The sequence below is a fragment of the Bison bison genome, unplaced genomic scaffold (genome assembly GCF_000754665.1).
Source record: "Bison bison bison isolate TAMUID 2011002044 unplaced genomic scaffold, Bison_UMD1.0 scf7180017864482, whole genome shotgun sequence".
In the NCBI taxonomy this organism is placed as follows: Eukaryota; Metazoa; Chordata; class Mammalia; order Artiodactyla; family Bovidae; genus Bison; species Bison bison.
The window spans coordinates 3,497,798-3,507,963 of record NW_011495042.1 but is presented as its reverse complement, the minus strand read 5'-3'; the positions used below and the strand labels follow the sequence as shown (position 1 = coordinate 3,507,963).

The 10,166-nt window shown below is 53.1% G+C and overlaps 1 protein-coding gene across 1 annotated transcript in view; it reads right to left on the bottom strand.

Moving 5' to 3' along the window:
- SLC6A1 (solute carrier family 6 (neurotransmitter transporter), member 1) overlaps positions 1-10,166 on the bottom strand; it is a 37,421-nt gene that overhangs the window by 17,884 nt on the left and 9,371 nt on the right. The window lies entirely within an intron of this gene.

Here is a 10,166-nt window from a genome sequence, read left to right as displayed (position 1 = left end):
GTTCACGGAGCGCCAGACCACCTTCCAGTAAGCCACACTTGACCGCCAGCCCTGCTTCTCGTTCTCAAGGCCAGTTTCCGGTGCCCGTCTAAGACCCCGGCCTGAGCACAGCAATGTCACGGGAAGCTTTAGTCTCAGGCCGGGGTGACTGCCCCCTAAACATCAGGACTGGCCAGAGGCAGCTGCTTCTGGGGTCTACCAGCAAGTCCAGGGGACAGAGAAGCCTCAGGCAAGTGGGGAGAGGCTGAAGCCAACCCTCTTTGGGGGAGGAAGCGTCAACCATTAACTGTTAAAAGACAATGATGCCCTTAACTGTCTCCACAATTTGACCTTGTAGGTACCAGCCTCCATATTTGTTCAAAAACGATCCAACCATTTTGCACCAGGGCTAGTCACCTGATCCTACCAATCAATCAAGGCTCCCTCCCTGGCAATTGGAGGAAAAAGGCAGTCTCCCCCTCCACTTGGGAACTCTGAGGCAGCCATCTTTGCCCACCTTGTCCTCGGAGCAGCAGAGAGAGATGGTTTGCTGAGCCGGGAGGAAATCAGAGATCAAAAGACAAATGGTCTTTAAGGCATTCTATTCTGCAGTTTCAGGCGTCCTTAAGATGGGCTACTGCTCTTAAGAATTTATAAAGCATCTCCACGGTTGTAATGGGGCTTCCCTGGTGGCTCAGATGGTACAGAATCTGCCTGTAATACAGGAGACCCAGGTTCAATCCCTGGGTCGAGAAGATCTGGAGAAGGGAATGGCAACCCACTGCAGTATTCTTGCCTGGAGAATCCCATGGATGGAAAAGTCTGGCGGGCTGTAGTCCACGGGGGTGGCAGAGTCAGACAGGAGGCTGAGCAACTAACACTTTCACGGTTGTAGAATAAACCCCCCGCTTCGCTTACCTTGGCTCCTGCTTTAATCCTGAAATTTCTGCACACACCCTCTGTGTCCCATGGGAACACCAGCTTCAGGCCTCCACTCTGGGTTTACTTGTTGGTTATCAGAGACTCAACTCCAACCAAACTCCAAAATCTACCAGGCTTTGGGCACTGATGCGTGCACTGGGCCACAGGATCGTCTGACTCCATCTGGGGAGACAGACGGAAAGATGGCAGGACGTGATGAACAGAGTGGGTGGGTGTGTACATCCTCCGAGAGAACCATTCAGGGCTGGGCGAGGCACGCTCCGGTTCTCCAGGTTTAGTCCGTCGTCTCCTCCACGAGTATATTGAAGACCTTCTCATGCCAAGCCTGGGAGGATCAAAGATAGCAGCTGCTCCAAAGACCTCTTCATGAGGAAGACGTCCATGCAACTTCCAGAACTGGGGAGAGTACTGAGATTCAGCCCAATGTCTGTAACTTTCCTGTGAGAAGCCACATCACCAAATGTGGAGTCTTCCAGGATCAAGCACATAATAAAGCAGGAATTAATACAACTGATGCTTTTTTTTTTTTGCAGAGTCACACTGAGAAGGCCCTCCTTGCAAGGACCAGCCTGGGGCTAACTCAGACAGACCATAGGGATCCCTGCAATACATACCTTGGGCAAACTATGTCACCTCTTTTGTCCTCTTTGGTAAACCGAGGGGAAAATCTTCTCTGCCAGGGTTGTGGGGAAGATCAAATGAGACGTGCCTGCAAAGCATGGGAAAGTGCGCCCAGCTCACAGTGAGGGTAAAGGGAATCTCGGCCATTAGCATTGTGATTGCTCCCATCCGTGTACATGATCGTGGCTCTTAATCTCGTGTTCTCTGCTTCCCAGAAGGCCACAAAGATGATGATCATGATATAACAATAATAGCAGTAATAAGAATAGCAGCTAACATTTATTGAGAGCTTATTATTCAGGCCCTGGAGCGACTTGAAGCATTTTCAGAAGGTGGATAGACATCAACCTTCAGTTGCCGTGGGGAATACTAGTTAATAAAAATGTCAAGCCCTTTGCTTTGGGCTGTTTTTATACCAGCTCAGAGTGGTCTAGCTGATCACCTTGGGCCCATCAGAAGCCAGCAATGGTAGCTTTGAATGTTTGGTTAATAAAAATAAATCTTATTCTGTAGTAAATAAAATCTGGTAAGAAAAAAAAAGAATCCAGAACATCTTACAGATGGGAAGAAAACGATAAAAGGTCCCCACTGGTGAAAAAAGGACTCCCAGGTGGCCCAGTGGTAAAGGATCAGCCTGCAATGCAGGAAGACATGGGTTCAATCCCCGGGTTGGGAAGATCCCCTGGAGAAGGGAGTGGCGACTCACTCCAGTATTCTTGCCTTTGGAAATCCCATGGACAGAGGAGCCCGGTGGGCTACAGTCCACGGGGTCGCAAGACAACTGAGCACACACACTCATGAGAAAGCCTGGGACCCTGCGCTAATAACCCAGAGCTGTTCCAGGAAACCCCCTCAGTATTCATGCCCTGCTGCTTGGGGAACTTTAATTCCTGACCCAGCTGGTTCACCTGTCACCTCCCCATTGCAAAGAACAGCACGCGGAAAGCACAGGCACGTGCCTGTTTACTGTAAGGGAACCCGTGTTTCAACAAGATGAACGCTCTCTGAAGCAGAAGCAACCTTCCCGCTGCTGTCACCTCATCTTTCCTGAAAGGAGCGCCCGTGCTCTGCAGCTCCAGGGTTTCTGGAGGATGGTTCCGCAGGTCTCTTCCCTCCTCCTCTTTTATCTGCTGGTGGAGCTGGTGGAAGGACAGGCCTCACCGTTTCTGGATCTGAGGCATGTTGCCAAGACATGTGTCTCCCAGTTCTTCCTCACCAGGTGGCAATGTTCTACGGACCAAGAATCCAGCTACGTATTCCTCCAGCTCTGTCATTAACTGGACTCCAGCAAAGCAGCATTCAAAAGGGTACAGTTAATGTGAGACCACAAGCAATGAGTCCTCTGTATTCATCACCTACTCCTGCACGCCTTCATCCATTCATTCAAGCATTTACTGAGCACGTGCCAAGAACTAGTGATGGAACTGGAGAACTGTTGTTCCAAGCGTTTTGCATTCTGAGCTACACACGGCCACCAGAGTGTTAATCAGTGAACTGACAGGTACCAGCAGATAAGATTCTCTTGTGTAAGTATTTACTGAGGGCCTAATGTGTGCATGGAGCTGGGCTGGACACTCGGATGGCAAGGATTAATAAGACAAGATCCATGACCTTCACAAGGTCACGGCGTCTGAAGAGAAACAGCTCTGCTACAGCTCTTCCTAATACTCTGTGTCAGTGCAGCAAGAGTATATGAAGCAGACAGGCCTAAAAGGAATGACTTAATTCAGCCAGCGAAGGTGTCCCAGGTGAAGGGATATTTGAACTGGGCTTTGAAGGCTGTATATGTGGTCGTTAGGCTCAAAAAGAGGGAAATGGTATCCGCAGTAGAGGGAAATGCATAAACAAAAGGTTGGGAGGTTTGAAGCTAGGAAGGTCAGCTTGTGAACGGCCTCAAAACTCAGGCTAGGGAACTTAGGGGGACCGACTTCAGGGGTGGGATGGGGTGACAGTGGGATCCAGTTCATATTACAGAAGAAGACTCCCTCCGGGAGGCTCTGTGAGGGATGGTGTTAGAGAAAGAGATTCGAGACAGAAATGCTCAAGATGTTCCCATGATGTTCCATGCTTCCTTGACATGCTCTATGACAAGGTCTTAAAGCCATTGATAAAAATGAGGCCAAACCAAGCAGGAAGCATGCTTTGTAAGGAAAAGACAACATGTTGCATTTGGAAGCTCTAGATCAAGCAAACTGGGTCACAACTGGCCCTGGGGCTTGTTTTATTATTTAGCCTGAACAAAAAAAAATTTTTTTTTCCAGTTTGAATCAGGAGCCAGAGATGTGATTGTCCTGGATCCAGCATTTCAAGCAGAGGAAAGAGTAAGTGCAAAGGCCCCGAGGCAGGTCTAAGTTTGGCATGATTGAGAGCCAGCATGGAGGCCAGGAGGGCGGGAGTCCAGGGAAGGATGGGACAGTTCTAGTTAGAGGCAGGCAGGGGCAAGATCATGCAAGGTCTCAGCGACCATGGTTAAGAAACTCAGATTCCATTATAAAGGGGAAGGGAGAAAGTGGAGGACACAGCGGCAGGGCTGGCCTGACTTACATTTAGGAGTCCTCTCTGGCTGCCCAGGAGAGGCTGCAGAGCAGCAAGGGTGGATGTGGGAAGGCTCCTTAAGAGCTGAGACTCTAGGCAAGGGATAATGGTGACTTGAACCCTGGCTGCAAGGCGAGGCCAGAGCTGGTGAGGAGTGGTGGGGGATCCACTTTGGAGGCGTGGCCCCCGGGCCTTGCTGGAGGCTTGGTGGTAAGCAGTCCAACGCCAGGGCCAGATGGCAGGCTGGGGGGAGGGGAGCGCATGGCAGCTGCCTGGGACAATCCCCCTCTGTCCCGCTGCTGCATCAGAGGGATGGGCAGGGCGGCTGCGTGGGGTGGGGACCTAGGCAGAGGCAGAAAGGCCAAGACGGAGTCTCAGGCTGCCATTGTCTAGGGCCGGGGCTGGGCCCAGAACCCACTGGGAGCCGGAGAGGGGGGGCACTCTGCAGGGGCGCGGAGGGGGAGCAACGGGCCAGGGAGGCGCCACTTCCTCCCATGATGCTGCGAGCGCTTGCACCCCTGCTTTGTTTTGCTTCCCGTTCTGTGATTACAGAAATTACAGAGGCTTGCTCCAGACCGCATTCGCTGCTCTACTCGCTTTTCTTCCTTTCTGAAACTCTGCGGTTCAAGAAAAAACTTAACACTGGGTTTGGCTGCATGCCAACGGGAAACATAATGGTTTATTCTCTGCTTTTTAAGAAGAAACGCTAGGCTCGGTCCATTGCACAAGGCTTTATTGGGCATCTGTTGTGCACCCAGACCCATAACAGTTCCAGTGAAGGGAGAAGAGCGGCATCTACTGAACACCTCTTTCGTGCCAGGCGCTTATCTCACAGGTCTTAGGTCTGCCAGGCCTCACCTCACCTCAAGAAGCCGAGGCCTATGTCGTCCATTTGACAGATGAGTAAACTGAGGCTTGCCACCCTGGGGTAGTTACTGTAGAGGCATCTCAACTCAAATGGCTCAGCTACTCAGAGACTTGCTACTCAAAGTGTGCTTCTCTGAGGGCAGACTGTTAGAAATGCAGAGTCCTGGACTCTGCTCCAGACCCATGGAATCAGAAGCTGCATTAAAGAAAAAAAAATTATTTATTTACTTCTGGCTGTGCTGACGCGATGGACGTGAGTTTGAGCAAGCTCCGGGAGTTGGTGATTGACAGGTAAGCCTGGCATGCGGCAATCCACGGGGTCGCAAAGAGTCAGACAGGACCGAGCGACTGAACTGAACCGAACCATGCTGCGCTTGGGCCTTCTCTAGCTGCAGTGAACAGGCTTGGTTGCTCTGAGACACGTGGGATCCTCCCAGACCAGGGATTGAACTCATGTCCCTTGCATTCCAAGGTGAATTCTTAACCACTGGACCACCAGGGAATCCCAGAAGCTGCATTTTAACAAGTGTCCCCGGGATTCAGGTGCCCACGGCAGCTTCCAAGGGTGTAGGTTATGGGTGACCCTGATTATCTCACGGAGTTTGAGTCAAATCCCTGGGTGACCAGGAGCTAGATGTTTACCTTGCTTGAGCCTCAGTTTCCTTATTGCAAACCTGGACCCCTGTATTTCACAGGATCACTGTGTCGACTCTGAAGTGATATGATGACTCTAAGGGAAGCAGAGGGCCTGGCGCACAGGAAGTACTCGATACAGAGCAGCTTAGATTGCCATTCAGAGAGATGAATAGCCACGCAAGTGCTTGCTTTGTAATTGAAAACCATCATATAAAAGTGGCCCAATTAATAGCTGATGCTCAGTGCAGAAAGGGTAGAGGGAGGCTGGACTATGCAGTGAAAGGCAGGTGCTGTGGGCAGCCCTTGCTATGAATCACCCTGCAAGTCAGGGAAGGCTCCCTGGAGAAGCTTCTGTGATGGAAAAGCTGGAGAGGGTCTCCCAAGCCTCAGGACTTTGGCCCCAGAGACCAGAGCCCAGTCTGGGGGTGAGAAGTCAACCTTTTGCCTGGCAAAACGGATGCCTGCGAGTCCAGATATTAGGCCCTCATCCTTGGACTCAGTCCAAGCGGGGCTTGGGGCTGGGACCAAGGCAGCCAGCCTCCTTCCTGATCCTGACTTGATCTACAGCAGCAGTCTACAGATGAAGACAAAGGCCCAGAGAGGGCTGGGGGCTGGTCCAAGGTCACACAGCACAGGAGTCATACGGCCTTACAGACCCCCACAGCCCCCAGGTCTCAGCCCCCTGCACACTCTCACTTCAGAGATGAAGCAAGGGAGGTCCGCATCTTGGTGCAAACCCCTCGGCTGCCTCGACAACCCCGAGCGGCCATCTGCAGTTCCAGGCGCGCTTCTCCACAGTATTTAATGCCGCTCCTCCACAACATCCCAGGCTGACTTTCAAGTAAGCCACGTAATTCCTCAAACTGTCTGTTTCTTCGTCAGGAAATGGGGCCAATGGTAACTACTTTATACATGATGACCACTGGGTTGAGATTTTCCAGTCCTGGGCCCGGCCTAGCAAACCGTAATACAGTGACGCTAAAATGATTATTAGTTCCATTTTGCAGATGATGGTTCTGAGGCTCAGAGAGGTCAAATAACCTGCCCAAGGTCACAGAGGGTTTAACCCAGGCCCTCTGCTCACTTGGCAGGTGCCTCCTGGACACTGGTCTGTGTGAAATGCTCTGAAGCGCATGGACGTGGCCCTTGACCTTCTGAGCCTTCCTGTGGGCTCTCGGGAGGAAGAGAGGTATTGGCATGAAGAAGTGTTTGCCTGGCCTCTCAGTGTGCTACAGGGAAGAAAACTGAGGTGCAAGCCCTCCTGCCTGCAGCCTCAGAGAGCCTGGAAGTCTGGTTTTCTAGGGTGCCTCTCAAATCAGAAATTATGAGGTCAGAGGACATCCCACCCCAGCAACCAGAGCGAGAAAAAGATCAGCTTTCACTGCTGCAGGCTTCTTAAATCCATCAGTTATTTCAGATGCTCAGTCGTGTCTGACTCCTTGTGACCCCGTGGACTGCAGCATGCCCGGCTTCCCTGTCCGTCACCAACTCCTGGAGCTTGCTCAAATGCATGCTCATTGAGTCGGTGATGCCATCCACGCAAAGGTGAAATAAGTCATGCTGCTCTTCTGTCTGTGAATACACACAGGAACCGTCCCCAACTTTTCATTAACAAAGGAAGGAGAAAGAAGAGCTTGAAGTACGAGAAGAAAGTGAGCTGGGGACTTAACACATCAGGGCGTGCTCTAAACGCTTTATGGAGAGCACTGGGTTGGTCAAAAAGTTTGTTCAAGTTTTCCCATAAGATGCTAGCCAGCTCAATAACTTGCCACTCTCACCCCTCCCCCACATTTTACTGATGGGTAAACCAAGGCAGAGAGAGAGAAAGGGACTTGCCAAAGGTCTCCCAGCTAGGAACTAGGGGGGCCAGGGCTGGAACCCAGGCAGCTGGTCTCCTGTGTCCATATCCTTAACCAGCCCACTCCGCTCTCTCTAGTTGGATGCCTGCAGAACTCCCCCCGCAAGGCCCACCTTTAGGATGGGAGAGAATGTAATTCCCTCCAGAGCAAACCCCCAAGGACAAGGAGCCCAGAGTGGCTGAGGACTCTACCTCCCCAAGGTCTGGCTCTGTGAAGGCTAACTGGTCCCCATGGTCAGACCGGGCAAACCCTGATGGTGTCCTGGGAGCCAACAAGGGGTCATGTGGGATCCCAGCTGAGCAGCTGTCAGCAGGCCCCCGAGCTGGGCTCTAAAGAGAGCCCCCTGGGAGGCAGCTGGCCCAGCGGTGGCAATCCCCGTAGGAGTCCCCAGCTCTCCTCTGCCTGCAGACACAGCCTGTGCTCGCAGAAAAGCAGGCCTTTCTAGGGGCCGGGAGAGGAGGACGCGAAGTCAGCTTGAGGCTCTGGAGTCTGCAGACCCGGGTCTGAATCCTCACTCTGCACGCTACGGGCTGTGTGATATCGAGCCAGGCCCTTTACCACTCTGTGCTTTGGTCTCCTTCCATGCACGAGGAGAGGACTCAGGCTCTGGCCCGGAGCACCCTTCTGACTTCATCCTGCTTCTCATCTCAGCCCGCCTGCCTCGCTCACATGGTCCACAGTCTTCTAACATCTGTTCGAGTCCCTAATTGTCTGCAATGTCTGACTGTGCACCTCGCTTTGTCGAGGCAATTTTCAATCCAATCCAACCAGGATCGACGGTGTACCTCCAGGGAGCCGGGTCCCATGCTGGGTGCAGAGCGATCCAGACGCCAGCTGGAGTCTGGGTCCTGCCACCACCGAGCGCTGGTGACAGGTGGGTGTGCAGATAAGCGACATCCACTCGGGGAAGTTCTCCCACAGCCCAAAGAAGGGGGGGATGGCGCCCCGCTGCGGCCGGGGGCTGGATTCAGGCAAGAAACCAGGAGATGACGGCATCAGGGCTGGCTGGGACATTCTTTCTATAATCACAGCGAGAGAAGCCGGACTGGAACCTTTGCTCCTCTCCCCAAGCCTAACACTTCTAGTCCACCCCAGGCGGAGCGGATGGGGACAAGGCAAAATGTGCTTACAGACAATGAGGGACCTGGTCTGGCTGGCAAGAATCTGGGGTCCCTTAGGGAGCCTGGCTGGGGATGTGGCAGCTACGGTCAAGGGCTCTGAAGCAGGAGAAGGGGGTGCGCCACATCCTGGAGCAAGAACAGCGATCATGCCAAAGGTTTATCTGGTGGTTTAGTTCAGTGGGCTTCCCTGAGAGCTCAGTTGGTAAAGGATCTGCCTGCAATGCAGAAGACCCCAGTTCAATTCCTGGGTCAGGAAGATCCACTGGAGACAGCATAGGTTACCCACTCCAGTATTCTTGGGCTTCCCTTGTGGCTCAGCTGGTAAAGAATCTGCCTGCAAGGTGGGAGACCTGGGTTCGATCCCCAGGTTGGGAAGTTGCCTGGAGAAGGGAAAGGCTACCCACTCCAGTATTCTGGCCTGGAGAATTCCATGGACTGTATCATCCATGGGGTCGCAAAGAGGCGGACACGACTGAGCAAGCTTCATGCATCTCATGGATGCTCGTCTTTAATTCTCGCAGAGATAGAGACTGACGGCGATAGGACTTGCCCAAGTCCACGATCTGGAGCCATCTGCTCAATTCCCATGCTTTTAACCTCTCCCCCAACCCCCCCATCCCACAGTAAGGAGACAAGGATGAGATAGTTGGATGGCATCACCAACTCAATGGACATGAGTTTGAACAAACTCCGGGAGATGGTGAAGGACAGGGAAGCCTGGTGTGCTGCAGCCCATGGGGTGGCAGAGTTGGACACGACTGAGTGACTGAACAGCAACCCCACGGCAAGCACTGAGCGGGGGGGACTTGGGGACCTTTGAAAGAAGGGAGATTTGATCTGATGGTGACATGGCAAGAACCCATCTGCTGAGTATGTGGTGGGGCGGAGGGACAGTGCCTGAGCTGGGACTGGGGGTGGGGGCGATGGGGAAGGCCCAGTCCCTCTACACAACCTGCCTTCTGTCCTGACGAGTTAACTGATCCTTCTACCCTGTCTCTCCAGCTCCACTGGTCCTCTCTGCACCAATGGGACCTGGGTCTTCACGTTGCTCCGCTCCCTGCCATGGCAGCTCACAAAGTGCCTGACACACACACACACACACACACACACACGCTCTCCTGAGTCCCACCGTGCGGACATTGCTATCACAAGTCCTCGAGAAACATCGGCTGCGGAGAAGGTGGCGCCCCTCCCGTTGCCAAAGCAGGGGTGTGCTGGTGAGCTTGAACAACGGGCTCTCCAGAAAGCAAGGGACCGGCCCAGCTGGGAGTTTCTGCTGATTTCTGAAGGGTCTGTGTTCCCGCCCCGGCAGGGTCAGGGTCCACTGTGAGGTCACAGGATCAGAAGAGATGCGCTCACTCAGTGAGCCTTGCAGGTTCTTGATTGCTTCCTGTAAGGAAAGCCTCAGACACCAAAGATGAGGTTTAGAAGGAGAGAGAGAGAGACTGGAGAAGAGCAGCAGAAGGACAGGGAGAAGGCACCAGAAGGAAGAGAAGGGAGGAGAGGGAAGGAAGGAAGGAAGGGAGCAGGGAGACCCGGGGCGCTGCTGGTTTCCTCTTTGCCCTGCTCTGGTGACCTCCTGGGACCTGCCTGAGACACCAGGGAG